Raw genomic sequence first — 17068 nt, forward strand, 5'->3', positions numbered from 1 at the left:
TTGCATCTCAAAAAGAGGTACAAATATATATACCCATTGAATTATATACGCAACGATTCTGTTGCATCACAAAAAGTCATGATTTAATTTATATGAATTTTTAGGTTCCCGGTCGAAAGTTGAAAAAAGCTGGTAACGATATTCCAACGACGTCCGGGACAAAATCTCAAATTATGATGCGTCTTGAGAAAATGGTGGAAGAGTCCGATATTATGCACGGCGCCATCCGTAATGTAGATTTTGATGAAGGTGTTTTCGGAATTGCTCATTCCGAAATAATTGCAAAGGAGGACATGCAACAACTTTTTGAACACGAAGAATTGGGCATCGCTGTCATTCATACATACATATGGTACTCCGATCAATCTATTATTTACTTAGTTGAACAATTTATTTACACATTTCAATGAGTAGTCTAATGTTTATTATGTTTCTATTTAAGGTATATGTATGTAACATTGATGCGGGGAACTGAATTGTGTAACCGATTCAATTTTATTGCTGCTTCCCGTATCAACACAACGTTTATAACGAAAAATCCAACATCCGTAAAGAATGAAGTAGTCGATAGATTCATGGCGACCGGCGATAATACTACACCCAGTTTGTATTTTTTACCGTTTAATTCTGGCAACGGGTTAGATTTTCTTTCTAATAATTTCATTCTAATCTATGTATATCTTTTACGTAGAAAATTTTCATGCATCTAAATTTTTGTTTTATTTTACAGTGGTCACTGGGTGTTGGTTGCTATGGATCTTTCGAGACTAATTGTGTATTATCTCGATTCGTTATCGGGTGATTGGAGTAAATATCCGAGTATGAAGAAGATGGTTGACGCGTAAGTGAAATTCCCCTAAATATTCGTGTGTATTTGTATATTTAATTATGTCTGTCAGATTGATCTCAATATACGTTTTTATTTTGTTAGGGCAAAACTAAAATTTAGATCGAAAAAGAATTACCGTAATAGGAAGGACATTACCTGGGTCAGAGTTCAGGTATATATTAAGTATCTTATTTTTGCTTATAATAGTGTTTGTTTTTTTGCTTATAATAGTGTTTGTAAGAAATTAACTATATATATTGTTTGTTTTTCTGTGTAGTGTCCTCAGCAAAACAATTCGGTCGATTGCAGATTTTTTGTATTGAGATTTATGAGAGATATCATTGCATTGAATCGTATAGACATCCCAAAAATGGTATGGAATAATAACTTAGGGTTTATTTTAATATTATCGGATATTTCATCTAATTTGTTACTATATCATGAATATGTTTTATTCTCTTAATTGTAGTACTTTGAGGAATACAAATCTTACTCAAGAGCTCATTTGGATGAAATGAAGGATGAATTGTGTCAATTCATTGTTGATCAAAGAATCATATAGCTAGGTTGTATATTGTTGTACATATATGTATGGAATGTTGTTGTTGTATGCTATTGTTGTATATATGTTGTATATTGTTGTTGTACTTTTACTAAATCATGAATATGTTGTTGTATATTGTTGATCAAAGAATCATATATTAATGTTGTATATATGGAGGATTAATGTTGTATATAAATGGATTCATGTGGTATATATCAATGGATTAATGGTGTATAACATTGGATTAAAGGATGAAATCAATATGAATTATACACTTTTGCAGCATGCGAACAGGTTACCAATTAAATATCCACTGTTTTTCAAACAATTTTTTTTAAAATAACTAACACTTTAGAGGGCGCATTTTGTAGGAAGCGCCCTCTAAACACTTTACATTGACAACTTTAGAGGGCACTTTTTCCAGAAAGCGCCCTCTAAGGTGTCCCTTTATGGACCACTCCAGAGGGCGCTTTTTTCTGAAAGCACACTATAATGTGGCCCTTAAAGGGCCACTTTAGACAGCGTTTTCTCTAGGAAAACAAAGCGCTGTCTTTACCTATGCCAGAGCCACTTTAGAGGGCGCTTAAAAGCGCTGTTATAGGCCAAAATAAGCGCCCTCTTTTCCCTTATTTGGCGTAGTGTCTCTGTTTTCATTTTCATTTTTCTGTTTTGTTTGCAAAAATGACGTTCGAATTTTTGATAAACATTACATCATGACACATAAGAGCTTCACAAGTACATGCTTAATAAACATTTAAAATTGCTGTAAATTTTAAGTGCTTTGGATTGTCTATTCAGAACAGGTACCCTCGGGGCATTTCCTTAAAATCCCTTGCAGATAATTGTGAATGTTTTCCCCAACAGACGAATTCGGTATCTTATCCCTGCAGAGCTGATCAGAGCGTCGGATTCTTCAATCCCCAGCAGGTTCTCACCACTGTACGTCCCCCCAAGCGGTCGTTTCAGATTATACACTCCCCAGCGGAGTTGACAGTGCCAGACTGTATCTTCCCAGCAGAAGCGGCTGCTCCTTAGAGTTCGAGGCCAGATCGATAATCCCAATGCCAGATCCATGGTTTCTTTCCTTGAAGAAGAACCTCGGTACCGTATCGGTGTTTGCTTCCCCTGCTGAGTCATCTCTCGCAGATCGTGGTTGCCAGAACCACTATCGCTTTCCCCAACAACAGGTTTTCAGTGCCGTTCTCTCCCCAGTCAGAATCTCGGTATTTCGTCATTGCTAGAACACCGTGTGGCGGGTCATTTCCCCACATAATTCTTTGCGCTGTGCATCTTCAGCAGCCTTGCCAGGGTCCAGAAGATGGTGATCATTTCCCCAGCAGATCCCCTTGCCTCAGCTTGGCATTCTACCCAGCATTTCGCATCCCTGCATGTAGAATCATATTGCATTGCATCCTCCCAAATCGCGTAGCATTTCCATTTTCATGTAGCATTACGCCATTGAAAAATTCAAACATACGCATGTAAGCATAAAACATTCTCGGTATCCCAAGTGATAAGCCAGAAGTTGATTCCAGTACTCAGACTGAAGATTGTTCATGACTTACCTTTGTTATCCCCAGCAAGTGTCATTGGCCCATGCGCCGCCTCTATTATCGTTCCCTATTTATGCCGATGCTGACAGGCATGAAGTTTCCGGTATTCAGACCGAAGTGGCATTCAGGACAGTTTTCCGATGTTCCGATCGAAGAAGTTTCCGACGTTCAGGTCGATGCAACTTGTGGCGTTCAGGCCAATTTTCCGATGTTCAGATGGAAGAAGTTTCCGACGTTCAGGTCGATGCAACTTGTGGTGTTCAGGCCAGTTTTCCGATGTTCAGATCGAAGAAGTTTCCAACGTTCAGGTCGATGCAACTAGTGGCGTTCAGGCCAGTTTTCCGATGTTCAGATCGAAGAAGTTTCCGACGTTCAGGTCGATGCAACTTGTGGCGTCCAAGCCAATTTTCCGATGTTCAGATCGAAGAAGTTTCCGAAGTTCAGGTCGACGCAACTTGTGGCATTCAGGCCAACCTCTCGGTGTTCAGAACGATATTAATAATCTCATACCTCCCGATGTTCAGATCGAAGTCATTTCCAGTATTCAGACTGATGAGCGGCATTCAGACCATGGTTATTTCTATGTTACCATTTATTTTGGTATCCAGGTTAACATTCTTTTTCGGTATTCAGACTGATGAGCGGCATTCAGGCCATGGTTATTTCTATGTTACCATTTATTTTGGTATCCAGGTTAACATTCTTTTTCAATATTCAGACTGACTCTCACCGTACCAGACGGATTCTTCTTTCAAGACCACCTATTTGCCGATTCTGACAGGCATTGTTACTTCACTTCACTTCAGTGCAAATTTTCAGGCTTTTATCGTATTCAATCCCTTGATACCTCGAGAGTGCGAAAGCCGTTGCTATCTTCTTTCCAAGTCTACAGTTGATTGAATAGGGGCAACTATAATACCCCAAAATTTACCCTTCATTTTTCCTGGAAGCATACGCTTTACACCTCATGCATGCATTCATTTTTAGGTCATTTAGCATTTGCATTTCATCATGGCAATCGGAATCGGATCCAAGAAGCTTGAACATCATCCAGGACACTTTGTGGGCTCTATTTAGATGATCAGTCAACACAAGGAAAATACTTGAATTACTTCCAACAGGGGTCTATTCGTCAGTCAAAACGTTAATCTTGAAGGAGCAAAGGTTTGTTCATGAGCTGTCATTCTCGCTAGGCGAAGCCCACGTGTTTTGAAAAAAAAAACGAAAAGAATAAATAAATAAATAAATAAATAAAAGAAAAGAAAAAATCTTGGACTTGGACCTCTCTCATTTGAGTCCACAGATCCACAAAAATCAGATTATAAATTCAGAGTTTCAGTGAAACAAAATTCATTCTATTCCTATTACCCTGTCTGGGAAAAAGATAGTGAGAGAAGAGCTAACAGAGTTCAGAGCAGCCTCCAAACCCATAAGGGAACTCAACTGCACAGAATCACCTCTACCTCACATAAACCCTAAAGATTTTTTTGTAAACCTCACGGGTGCAACTCAATTTCAATCAAGCTCTCCAATCAGCTTAGAAGGATCTCTGGGTTTCTTATCTCTCTAATTGCTGTTACTTAGGATTTTTATCCGCGTGGTTCCTTCGCCAAGGACTGCCTTTTTGCATGAGCATCCCAAACCGTAACCCTTCATTGATTTTTCTTCTCCTAAACAAACGTTTACTCCTTCTACTACAGGCGAGTAAGTCTCCAAAGGTCGAGCATCTGGTAGATTGCGTAGTAATGTCGTTCGTCCAAAACCCAATCCATAACCCCGTAGTTAGCCGAACTACGGCTTGCTCTGATTCTCATTCTAGATCAAATACGTAGGCATAAGACGCGATGTCTTAGCGAGCACACATCCCCCCAACCCATAGGTCAGCCGAGCTACGAAGACTCTGATTCTCATATTCAGATGAGATACGTATGTAAGGGATGCGACATCCGCGCGAGTCATTTGCATTTAACCCTTTTTTAGTAAATAGCACAAGATAAACTCACACCCTTTAGACAAGAACTACAAAAGTGGATCCCGTAGAGTACTACGGATGCGTAGGGGTGCTAATACCTTCCCTTCGCATAACCGACTCCCGAACCCAAGATTTGGTTGCGAGACCTTGTCTTTTCCTTTCCTCTTTTCAGGTTTACTTCGAGCGTTTCCTTTCCCTCCTTTGGGATAAATAACGCACGGTGGTGACTCTTCTGTCATTTTCTTTCGCCGGTTGTTTTTTCGCACACTGTATTTTTCAGGTTGCGACACCCCGGTATGAGTAGAAGTCCTCGGTGGAGTAAGCATGTATTCTCGACATAGTTATCTTTCAGATATCTCCTCAGCGGTAGTTGCCTAAAGCAGTTGGTGAAGGGTGTCTTCCCCTTTTCACTCCCCAGCATGGCACGTGTTGCTGAAGGATTCGTTTTTGATTCCCTCAACCAGGGCAGTCTCCTTCGAGTTGTCTACAGTTCATCCCCAGTAGGGTTGTCAGCAGACTATCCGTAGTATGGTAGCTTACAGGCCACCCTCAGTGGAGTTTCCTGATCCTATATTGACATTCGTATCCCCTCCATGGTTGACGATTTCTTGCAGTATTGGACGGTGATGAGGAAGATGTGTTATTTTCTTCCCCAGCAGAGCAATGGTTCTTTCTTCCCTCAGTAGAGTTGGTTTCTCCAGCAGTTAGAAGGGAGTGTTTGATATGTGAGTATTTGTTTGGCGTTTGTTCCCCATGGAGTTTTACATCATTCCTCGATAAGTTCCCTAGTAGTGTTCTTCTACGACGGATCTTATTGACATCCAGTCACCTGTTCCCGAGGATTGTTGGAAAATCCCTGGCAGTGACTCTGCATGTTCCCCAGCTGAGACTTTGCCTATCCCCAATGGTGGTATATGACTCTTGGTATTTGATTCATCCCCACCAGAATTGATTTCTCCTGTGGCCCTGGCCTTTCTCTTTTGAGATGTTATACCGGATGTCCGTTCGAGGCTCTCGAACCTGTTTGTGTTAGATATGTCTGCTTGTCAGTATTAATCATACATAAATCATGCATATACATGTATAATTATAGCATTCCGATATTCATGATGCATTCTTTGCCATATATCTTTGCTTGTTATCTGTTGCTATTGGTGAAATGTTCTTCCCCAAGCAGATGTTTGAATTTGATCTCTCCATATAGAGTCAGCCCCGTAGGCAGAAAGTGTCTATCTCTCTTTCTCTATTCCCCACTGAGTTATGTCCTCGTGGATGATTATTGCTTCAGTTTCCTCCCCAGTTGTGTATCGAGATGGAATTAATCCTTTGAGTTATATCCTCATCGGGTTGAGTCTTGTCTGATTGTGTCTTTCTGGTTTGTTCCTAGATTGACTCCTTTCTTGTTATCCCCTGCAGTTCCCTGTGGTTTAGTTGTTCAATTCCTCAGTAACCAGTAATGGTTCACCTTTCCCTAGTGGACCTTTGCAGCCTTCTACCCAGTAACCGGTAGTTGTAAGTCCGGTTTCTGTGGTTTTCTACCCAGTAACCGGTAGATGTAATCCCCTCTTTGTTGGTTATCTTTATCCAATATTCAGTATTGATATTCCTTCATTTTGGAGTATTTCACCCAGTAACTGGTGATATATCTCTTGGATAACTGCTCTTATCAGGCATTTTATTCCCGCGAGTCATCTTTCATTTACCTTTGTTTGGTAATGATTGTTTCTCCCTGTTGATTGGTCATCATTTTATACCTAGGAACTGGTATCCCGATGTCCTTTTCTTTTCGGTCGATTTATCCTTTATTAACCCAGTAATCGGTTGTGGATAATCTTCCATCCGAGCATGTTATCTACGTTCTGACGGTAATAGATAATATATCTCATACGTTCTTCAGTTGAAGTTTTTTTTATTCCCCAGTTGAGTAAGAGTCGTATCTCCCTGTGGAATCGAATGTCCATCCTGTAAGTCGAGTTTTCTTTTTCATCCCTCCTTTCGGATGATGAGTGTCTTGGATATTTTCCCAATTCACGCTTGGTTGGTCACCTATTATATGCCCAGTAACCGGTATCCCTGGTGTTCCTCCCTTCTGCTCCATATTATGACTTTTTGTCCCCTGTGGAGTCAGATTTTCCTGAGTTGAGATGTGCCTTTTAGGTCCTCCTCAAACGTTTTGGATGATCGATATCTCTCACCCTTATATCGGTCTTAGATATTCTTTATCCTTGAGTGTGTTGTTCTCTCACCCAGTAACCGGTGTTTTGATGAGATTTCTCTCTTTGAGTTTATTACCCAGTAACCGGTAATATCTCGTTGTCTCTTCCTCAACTGAGTCCTTTATGGACGTCCCCGTCTGAGTCCGGATTTTTTATTCGAAGTATCCTTTGTGGATTGTTTTGCTGTATTGGCATATTCCCCAATACATGCATCTTTGCGTCAGCTCGAGTCTTTCTATTGATTTATTTTCATGGAATCCCTTCGTGTCTCCCAATAAGTTTTCAAGTCGTGACCTGCTCACGCATTTTTATCGTATTTTCCCCAGAGTCTCTGTCGCCCTGGTGAGTGTGTTACTCCTACGTATTTTTCAGTTTCTCCTGATTTCTTTTCCTTTGAGGTAGTTATTCACCATGAAGATTTTATTTTTGCATGCATATATTTGCATCATGAGGTCTCTTAGGGACCAAAATTCGTCTCTTTGTTATTATTTAAGCCCATTCTACCTCGTCGAGACGAAGATTTTAACCTTCATATCTCTGGCTAAAATGACCTTAAATAGGGGCATCTGTAAGACCCTGATTTTGACCCTAAGATCCCTCATGGCATCGTATCATTTGCTCATTGCATTGCCTCAAGGATCATAGCATCTTTGGCTCCTTAACCCTAGGGGTGGGACTTGTGTGAGTGGTTTGAAACCACCAAGCATGCTTGAATTGTATATTATTGCTTTTATTATTTTGTTTAATAACCAAAAGCACAAAAATATGTCACTAACTCTTTTTGTTTTGAAGCTCAAGTGATCATGTGCTCCCTTTGCTCCTATGAGGCTCCAAAGCTTAATGAAGTGGCTAGATGAAGATGAGAACAAGCATGACAATGGTCGACAAAGTTCCTAATCATCATATATATGTCTCTCAAGTATCTCAATTTGCCAATTTGATCAAGATAACCCAAAGGCCTTGAGGATTGTTTCCCAAGGAAACCCTAATTCAACTATGCTTTGACTGTGCCTTGCTCATGAAGCAACCTCAACCTATGATCAAATGCAATCAATGGAAGTTCTTTCATTCATTATTTTATGCATATATGAGCCTATTTGAGTATCCTCAATCATACATTCATCAAGATTTGAAGTTTGACTTTGAGAAGTTGACCAGTCAAGTCATCTGACTAAACTGAGGATCCCTGAGACCTAACTTTTGATGTGTTTGTCAAATGAAGATGACCCCAAGAGAAAAAATGTTCTTAAGAACCATATGAACAACTTTAATGTTCATCACAAATCCATTTGAAACTTGGAAGGTCATCATTCATTTCAAAACATTATAGGTCAACTTCCCAAGGACCTAACTTCCTTATTTTTAATGATTTTGAGGTGATATGAATTGAACTGGAAAGCTTAAGATGTTTACTTAAAATATTATATTGGACAAAATTTCATAATCGTAAAATAAACACATGTGATAATACAAAACATTATAGGTCACTTTGGACCAAAACCATTGAATTAAAAAAATATCAAACTTCAAGTGCCCATAACTTTCTGATTAAAAATCCAAATGATGCAAAATTTAAGTCTATATTAATCATCTTGAAAAGATATACAACTTTGATGTTGGAGGTTTTTCCATTTGAGGATTGCATCATTGAATTAGAATGGCTTGAATTTGCTTGATTTTGGCAAAAAAATTCAAAGGGAACCTAAACATGTTTTGTACCCTAAACTTCACAACCAGTTTTCATAAATTTCCAAACTCCAAATGGATTTTTTCCCAACATAACTTTTGTTTCTTATTACAAGAGCTTTCCAACCATTACTGATGCGGTACTTTTCGCAAGTGTACGAACGCGTCAGAGTAATATAAAAGATTGTCGAATACACAAAGACCAAGTGTCAATCTATCGTTATCTATTGTTATGGTGTTTATCAAAGGCAATAAAAATATGTGTTTTTAGAGTGTGCAATGGAAAGTATAGTGTTGAACAAAGTTTAATTAATAAAGACAGGGTCGAATGTAATTCACATAATCAATTAATAATCCAAGTACTTGTTAATAGAGCTACTTATGGGCAATGTTTCCTACTTTGAAAAGAACTAATTTAACGGGAACTGTCGCTTTCGCGTATTCAGAACCGAGTTGAACTCCCTAATCAAACCCTCTTATTATCACTTATAAAAAGGCGTGCATTGTGTTAGAGTAGTAAACCTATTTTTAAGAAATATAGTATCTTGACTATGTTGAAAAGTATTATAACCTGGATTTCTTAACCAAAAGAGGTTCTTACGAACCAGACTCTAAACTTATAAACGCGTCCGAAAATAGTTTTAAAATCTTTTTTATTCTTAAATTAAAAACTCCTAATGAACTAAACAAAGCGCTTTTGCTGTTTTTGAAATAGTTGAAAACAATTAAGTTTAGATAGACGTTGGACGGCTTTCGATCTTGCCCAATGGAATTGAAGTGCGGCAAAACTTAAGTTGAAAGTTAAAATAGCCCTTAAGTGATTCTACGAACAATTGTACGGATTGTCGGTTCAATTACGATCCTTACATTCTAACCTTATAATTTTAGTTAGACATGGTAAAGTAAAAGTGCATTAATTTAAATAAAAGTAGTGCGAGTGCGGAAAGTAAATAATTTAAAGCGAGTGCGAGGAAATAAATAAAAGTAAAGCGAGTGCGAGGAAATAAATAATTTAAAGCGAGTGCGGGGAAATAAATAAAAGTAAAGCGAGTGCGAGGAAATAAATAAAGGTAAAGCGAGTGCGAGGAAATAAATAATTTAAAGCGAGTGCGAGAAAATAAATAAGATAAAGACAAGTAATAAAAACCTGCTCCAATCAGAGGGTTGAGTAAATTGCAAAGCGGAAATGAAAATGGCGGCAGGATTAACTTCCTTCCAAAGTGCTCCAAACTCGATTACAAACTCTATCAGAGACTCAATTACACAATTATGGTAACACTCCAATGCGAAGCGATTACCACTTTAAAATACTGAATATATGCCTAAGTGAAACAAAGTTGCTCTGAGTTTGCCTCTGTTCTAAGTTTGGATGATTGAAAAAGTGATTTCGAGTTTCTATTATAAGCAAGTAAAAAGATGGAAATTACAAGGATGCCCTTCAACTTGAAAATGGGAGGGAAAACTTTTCCTCTTGTGGCGCCCGTCACAAGACCATTCTGAGGCGCCTTAGTGGAAGTAGTGGGGAACGTGGCAGTTGAGGGAAGTTGAGCTTGGACACGTCATGGCAGGGTCTATGGCGCCAGCCATGGGGGGAGCCACAAGTACAAAATGCTGAATTTTAGGGTTTTTGGCTCTTTTTCGCTCATTTTCTCGATCGGGGCTCCGATTAAAGTAAAAATCTGAAAACAAAGAAAAACATAGTAATAACACAACAAAATAGCAATAAAACAACTAGAATGCATGTGAAATCGGAGTCGAAAATACGTTAAATTTTAGTGTTATCAATTACTCACATGACCATTTTTTAATTTTCCATGTGGGAGTTTCAAAGGGCTTAATGCTTTTCTCCTGCGGCTAGGTAGTCTAAATTCAAAGTTTTAATGGCCCAATAGGCCTTATGCTCTAATTCGAACGGTAAGTGACAGGATTTTCCATAGACTAGTTGGTAAGGAGTAGTTCCTATAGGGGTTTTGAAAGCGTTTCTATAGGCCCATAATGCTTCTTGAAGCCTCTGAGACCGGTCTCTCCTAGAAATAGAAACAGTTTTCTCTAGGATTTGTTTTATCTCCCTATTAGATACTTCTACTTGGCGACTAGTTTGTGGATGGTATGGTGTTGCTACTCTATGCCTAACTCCATATTTTCTTAAATGTTTGTCAAATATTCTCGATATAAAGTGTGATCCTCCATCACTTATGACTAAACGTGGTGTTCCAAATCTAGGGAATATATAGTTTTTAAATAGTTTGATTACTACCCTAGTGTCGTTTGTGGGTGCAGCTATAGCTTCAATCCACTTAGACACATAGTCCACAGCTACTAAGATGTGCCTATTTTTTAAGGATGGTGGGAAAGGTCCCATGAAATCTATACCCCATACGTCAAAGAGTTCTAATTCCTGAATGTTTCTTAGAGGCATTTCATCACGCCTTGAAATGTTTCCAGTGCGTTGGCATCTATCATATTTGACAATGCAAGCATAGACATCATGCCACATGGTAGGCCAGAATAGGCCAACTTGAAGAATTTTGGCGTATGTCTTAGAGGTGCTCGCATGTCCACCTTAAGGTGCAGAATGACAATGCTTGCTAATACTATTTACCTCTTCTTCCGGAATGCAATGGTGAAAAATGCCATCTTTACCCCTTTTGAAAAGGAGCGGTTCGTCCCAATAGAAGTTTCTCACATCATGGAAGAATTTCTTCTTGCGGTGGTAGTCAAGATCAGGGGGTACTATATCAGCAGCTAGGTAATTAACGAAGTCTGCATACCAGGGTACGTTACTTATTGCTAAGGAATTTTGGGGATGCTCATCAGGGCTTAGGTTATCATCTTCAAGGGTTTCTACTCTAGCTATCAGTCTATCATAGGCGAAATCATCATTTATGGGTACTAGTTCAGGTTTTAGATGTTCTAGCCTAGAAAGGTGATCGGCTACTACATTTTCAGTGCCTTTTTTATCTCTTATGTCTAAATCAAACTCTTGTAGTAATAGAATCCATCGGAGTAACCTGGGCTTGGCATCTTTTTTACTTAATAGGTAACGAATGGCAGCATGATCGGTGTAAACTATAATTTTTGCTCCTACTAGATAGGGTCTAAATTTGTCTATAGCGAAAACTACAGCGAGTAATTCCTTTTCAGTTGTTGCGTAGTTAAGTTGGACAGCATCTAGGGTTCTACTGGCATAATAAATGGCATGTAATTTTTAACTTTCCTTTGTCCTAGAACGGCTCCAACTGCATAATCACTAGTATCGCACATTATCTCAAAAGGTTCTGACCAATCTGGTGGTTTCATAATGGGCGCTGAGATTAATGCTTGCTTTAAAAGATTAAATGCGTCATTACATTTTTCATTGAAAATGAATTCAGCATCTTTCATTAAAAGTCCAATTAAAGGTTTAGTTATTTTGGAGAAGTCCTTAATAAAACGCCGGTAGAATCCAGCGTGTCCAAGAAAGCTTCGGACTTCTCTGATGGTTTTTGGTGGTTTTACGTTTTCTATAACTTCTATTTTAGCTTTATCTACCTCTATACCTTTTTCAGAAACTATATGTCCTAAAACTATTCCTTCGGTTACCATGAAATGACATTTTTCCCAGTTTAGCAAGAGGTTCACCTCCACGCATCTCTCTAGGATTTTCTCAAGGTTAGCAAGGCAATTGTGGAAATCAAATCCGCAAACCGAGAAATCACCCATAAACACTTCCATGATACCATCTAGGTAATCTGCAAAGATTGACATCATGCAGCGTTGGAAAGTGGCTGGGGCATTACAGAGGCCGAATGGCATTCGTCTATAGGCAAAAGTTCCATAAGGGCATGTAAAGGTAGTTATTTTTTGATCTTCGGGGTGGATAGGTATTTGGAAGAATCCAGAGTATCCATCTAGATAGAAGAAGTAAGAGTGTCTGGCTAGACGCTCCAACATTTGGTCTATAAATGGTAAAGGGAAATGATCCTTCCTATTTGCTTTATTTAATTTTCTATAATCTATACACATCCGCCATCCTCCTTCTAACCGTTTTGCTACATGTTCGCCTTTATCGTTTTGCACGACTGTGATGCCTCCCTTTTTAGGTACTACATGCACAAGGCTCACCCACTTACTATCCGAGATCTGATAGATTATACCTGCCTCAAGTAACTTAAGAACTTCCTTTTTAACAACATCACTCATTATAGGGTTTATTCTTCTTTGATGTTCTCTGGGGGGTTTTGAATCTTCTTTGAGCGAAATCTGATGCATGCATACGGATGGGCTTATACCTTTCAGGTCAGAGATATTATATCCTAAGGCTGAGGGATATCTTCGTAAAACGTCTAAAAGTTGGTTCGTTTCCTCTTGGCTCAAGGTAGCACTGACTATAACTGGACGGTTCATCTTTTCATCGAGGAACTCATATCTCAGGTTCTTAGGCAGTTCCTTAAGTTCTAAGGTTGGTTTCTTAGGGCATGCCATAGGATCTGGAGTAAGGGATAAACATTCGTAAAGGTTATCATTGATGTAGGGTTTCTTAAAGTCATCATCTTCCCTTATGAGAGTTGATGGTAAATTAATTGTTTTTATAATTTCTTCTTGTTCTAATTCTCTAACACACTCATCAATGATATCTAAGGCATAACACGCGTCTCCCATCACAGGTGCCATAAGGAACTTCGAAAGTATAAATTCTATTTTCTCGTCACCTACCTCAAATGTCAAATTTCCTTTCTTGACATCTATTATGGCTCCTGCAATCGATAAGAATGGTCTACCTAGAAGGATTGGTATATCATTGTCCTCTTTGATGTCCATGACAACAAAGTCAGTAGGGATAAATAACTGACCTATCCTAACAGGGACATCTTCCAAGATGCCTATCGGATATTTAACAGATCTATCGGCTAACTGAAGTGACATCTTAGTGGGCTGTAATTCTCCTAAGTTTAACCTCTCACAAACTGCTAAAGGCATTAGGCTCACACTAGCTCCTAAGTCTATAAAAGCTTTTTCGATGACATGATTACCCAAAAGGCAAGGAATGGAGAAATTTCCAGGGTCTTTATCTTTCTTTGCTAATTTGTCCTCGGAAATAGCATTACATTCCAAAGGCTTCGGATCGTCAAGTCTACGTTTGTTGGTAAGGATGTCTTTGAGAAACTTTGCATCAGAAGGTATTTGGGTGATGGCTTCTGTGAAAGGATTCTACATGAAGTTTTTCTATAACTTTAATAAATTTTTGATACTGTTTATTGATCTGGGTTTGTTTGAGTCTTTGCGGATATGGTATAGGTGGTTTATATGGAGGGGGTGGTACGTAAGTTTTATCTTTAGGTTCTTCTCCTTTTTCTCGAACTTCCTGGTTTTCAGATTCCTCTGGTTCCTTTACTTCATTTGTGGGTTTGGTACATTCCTTAGAAGTTTCGGGTTCACTCAATCTAGGGTTCGGTGGCTCATCATAAGCGTTCCCACTTCGTAGGGTAATGGCATTGGCTTGTCCTCTCGGATTTTGTTAAGGTTGTCCAGGGAATTGTCCTCCAGGTGTGGTCTGAGGGGCATGGTTTAAAGCTACCTGAGAGATCTGGGTTTCAAGCATCTTAGTATGAGTAACTATTTGGTCAACCTTGGTTCCTAACTGAGTAATAAATTCGTTAACATGAATGTTCTGGTTCATGAACTCCTTGTTTTGTTGGGTTTGAGCGGTGATAAAATTTTCCATAATTTTCTCAAGGCTCGGCTTTGGTGGCACATGTTGCATAGGTTGATTTGATCTAGGGGCTTGATAACTAGGTCTCGGAGGTGCATTATTTTGGATAGGGTTATTGTTTTTATAGGAGAAGTTCGGGTGATCCCTCCCTCCATCTAGGGTTGTAGGTATTCGAGTATGGGTTCCCTTGGGCGTAGTTCACTTGCTCAGAGTGGGTTTCGTTTAATAGACTGCATTCTGCAGATTGGTATCCTTTGGGTCCGTATATCTCACAATCTGACGAAACAGCGGCTACAATATTCGGGTTTATGCACATATGCTCGACCTTAAGGGCTAATGCGTCCATTTTAGCTTGCATCATGTCTATAGAGCTTAGTTCATGCACTCCTCCCTGGGCTTCCTTCTTCTCAACTGTCACTCGTTCGACTCCCCATGATTGATGGTTTTGAGCCATATCTTCGATGAGGGCACTAGCTTCAGGATAAGGTTTGTTCATCAGAGCACCACCTGCGGCAGCGTCGATGGTCATCTTTGTGTTGTAATGAAGTCCATTATAGAAGGTTTGAATGATTAACCAATTTTCTAAACCATGATGTGGGCATGCTCTTAACAACTCTTTGTATCTCTCCTAAGCTCCGAACAACGATTCTCCTTGGTTTTGGGTAAATCTAGTTATATGGTTTCTAAGAACGGCGGTCTTACTCGGGGGAAAGTATCTAGCAAGAAAAACTCTTCTAAGGTTATCCCAAGTCGTAATGGAACTGGGTGGAAAGGAATCTAACCATGATAGGGCTTTATCTCTGAGGGAAAAAGGGAATAATCTTAAACGTATTGCCTCAGGAGAAGCTCCATTGGTTTTAAAAGTGTCTGCTAATTGAAGAAATATTTTTAAATGTTGGTTTGGGTTCTCAGTAGCGAGACCTGCGAATTGTCTTTGTTGCACTAGTTGCAACAGGGATGGTTTAAGTTCAAAATTATTAGCTGGGATGGTTGGGTTTACTATACTAGAACTAGGTTCTTCATTTGATGGTTGAGCGAAACCTTAAGAGGTCTTTGGTTTTGATCTTCGGCCATAACTCTCTTAATTCTATGAAAGAATCAACGTGCGCGAGCGTAACGTTCAGGTTCTGCCATAGGATATACTAAGCTTAAACTTCCGGTGCTGCCAGTTCTTCGCATTGACCGGCGGGAAATAACCTAAGTCTAAACGATATAACAACAGGGAAATGAAATTTGACGAAATTGGTCCCCGACAACGGCGCCAAAAACTTGATGGAGTACTTTTCGCAAATGTACGAATGCGTCAGAGTAATATAAAAGATTGTCGAATCCAAAGAGAACAAGTGTCAACCTATCATTACTTATTGTTATGGTGTTTATCAAAGGCAATCAAAATAGGTATTTTTAGAGTGTCGAATGGAAAGTAAAGTGTTGAATAAAGTTTAATTAATAAAGACAGGGTTAAATGTAATTCACATAATCAATTAATAATCCAAGTACTTGCTAATAGAGCTACTTATGGGCAATGTTTCCTACTTTGAAAAGAACTAATTTAACAGGAACTGTCGCTTTCGCGTATTCAGAACCGAGTTGTACTCCCTTATCAAACCCTCTTATTGTCACTTATAAAAAGGCGCGCATTGCGTTAGAGTAGTAAACCTATTTTTAAGAAATATAGTATCTTGACTAGGTTGAAAAGTATTATAACCTGGATTTCTTAACCAAAAGAGGTTCTTACGAACCAGACTCCAAACTTATAAACGCATCCAAAAATAGTTTTAAAATCTCTTTTCTTCTTAAATTAAAAACTACTAATGAACTAACCAAAGCGCTTTCGCTGTTTTTGAAATAGTTGAAAACAATTAAGTTTAGATAGACGTTGGACGACTTTCGATCTTACCCAACGGAATTGAAGTGCGGGAAAACTTAAGTTGAAAGTTAAAATAGCCCTTAAGTGCTTCTACGAACAATTGTACGGATTATCGGTTCAATTACGATCCTTCCATTCTAACCTTATAATTTTAGTTAGACATGGTAAAGTAAAAGTGCATTAATTTAAACAAAAGTAGTGCGAGTGCATTAATTTCATTGATACTCATGTGAATGAATCTTAATTCAACTTTGACTTCATTTTTGTAAATAAATCTAACTTGTAAATAAAACTCACTTCAAGTTTATTTTTGTGGTTCCAATGGCCACCTTTTTTAAAACTTTTCATAAACATTAGTCATAGGTTTGAGTTATCATAGTGGTTGATGTAAACCTCACCTTATCCTTAGTGGTTGGATTATAAGTCTTCCATGCTTATGATTGGGTTACCCCCTCACTAGCATGTTGAAGCCTTCCTCACATGGTGGATTGTTGGTTAAGGTTGAGTTTTCTCCCTTTGATAACAAAAGACCTTAAGGCTTTCGATCAAATCAATTCACCCATATTTTGAGATTTTTACCCCGAACTACGAGGTTTTGATCCTACCTTTGTGATGGTACGTAGGCAATGGGTTCATCCATTCAAACAACAAAATTGTAAGTATAATCTATTCTCTTCTCATCCCTCCAATCTTCTGCACATATTTT

The 17068-nt window shown here is 38.8% G+C and overlaps 1 non-coding gene across 1 annotated transcript; it reads left to right on the plus strand.

Moving 5' to 3' along the window:
* Positions 1-15076: 15076 nt before the first annotated feature.
* Positions 15077-15183, plus strand: LOC127132985 (small nucleolar RNA R71). The gene has a single exon (XR_007806986.1). It is a non-coding gene; the product is annotated as a small nucleolar RNA R71 (small nucleolar RNA).
* The last annotated feature ends 1885 nt before the right edge of the window (positions 15184-17068 follow it).

This window comes from Lathyrus oleraceus, chromosome 3 (genome assembly GCF_024323335.1).
Source record: "Lathyrus oleraceus cultivar Zhongwan6 chromosome 3, CAAS_Psat_ZW6_1.0, whole genome shotgun sequence".
Lineage (NCBI taxonomy): Eukaryota > Viridiplantae > Streptophyta > Magnoliopsida > Fabales > Fabaceae > Lathyrus > Lathyrus oleraceus.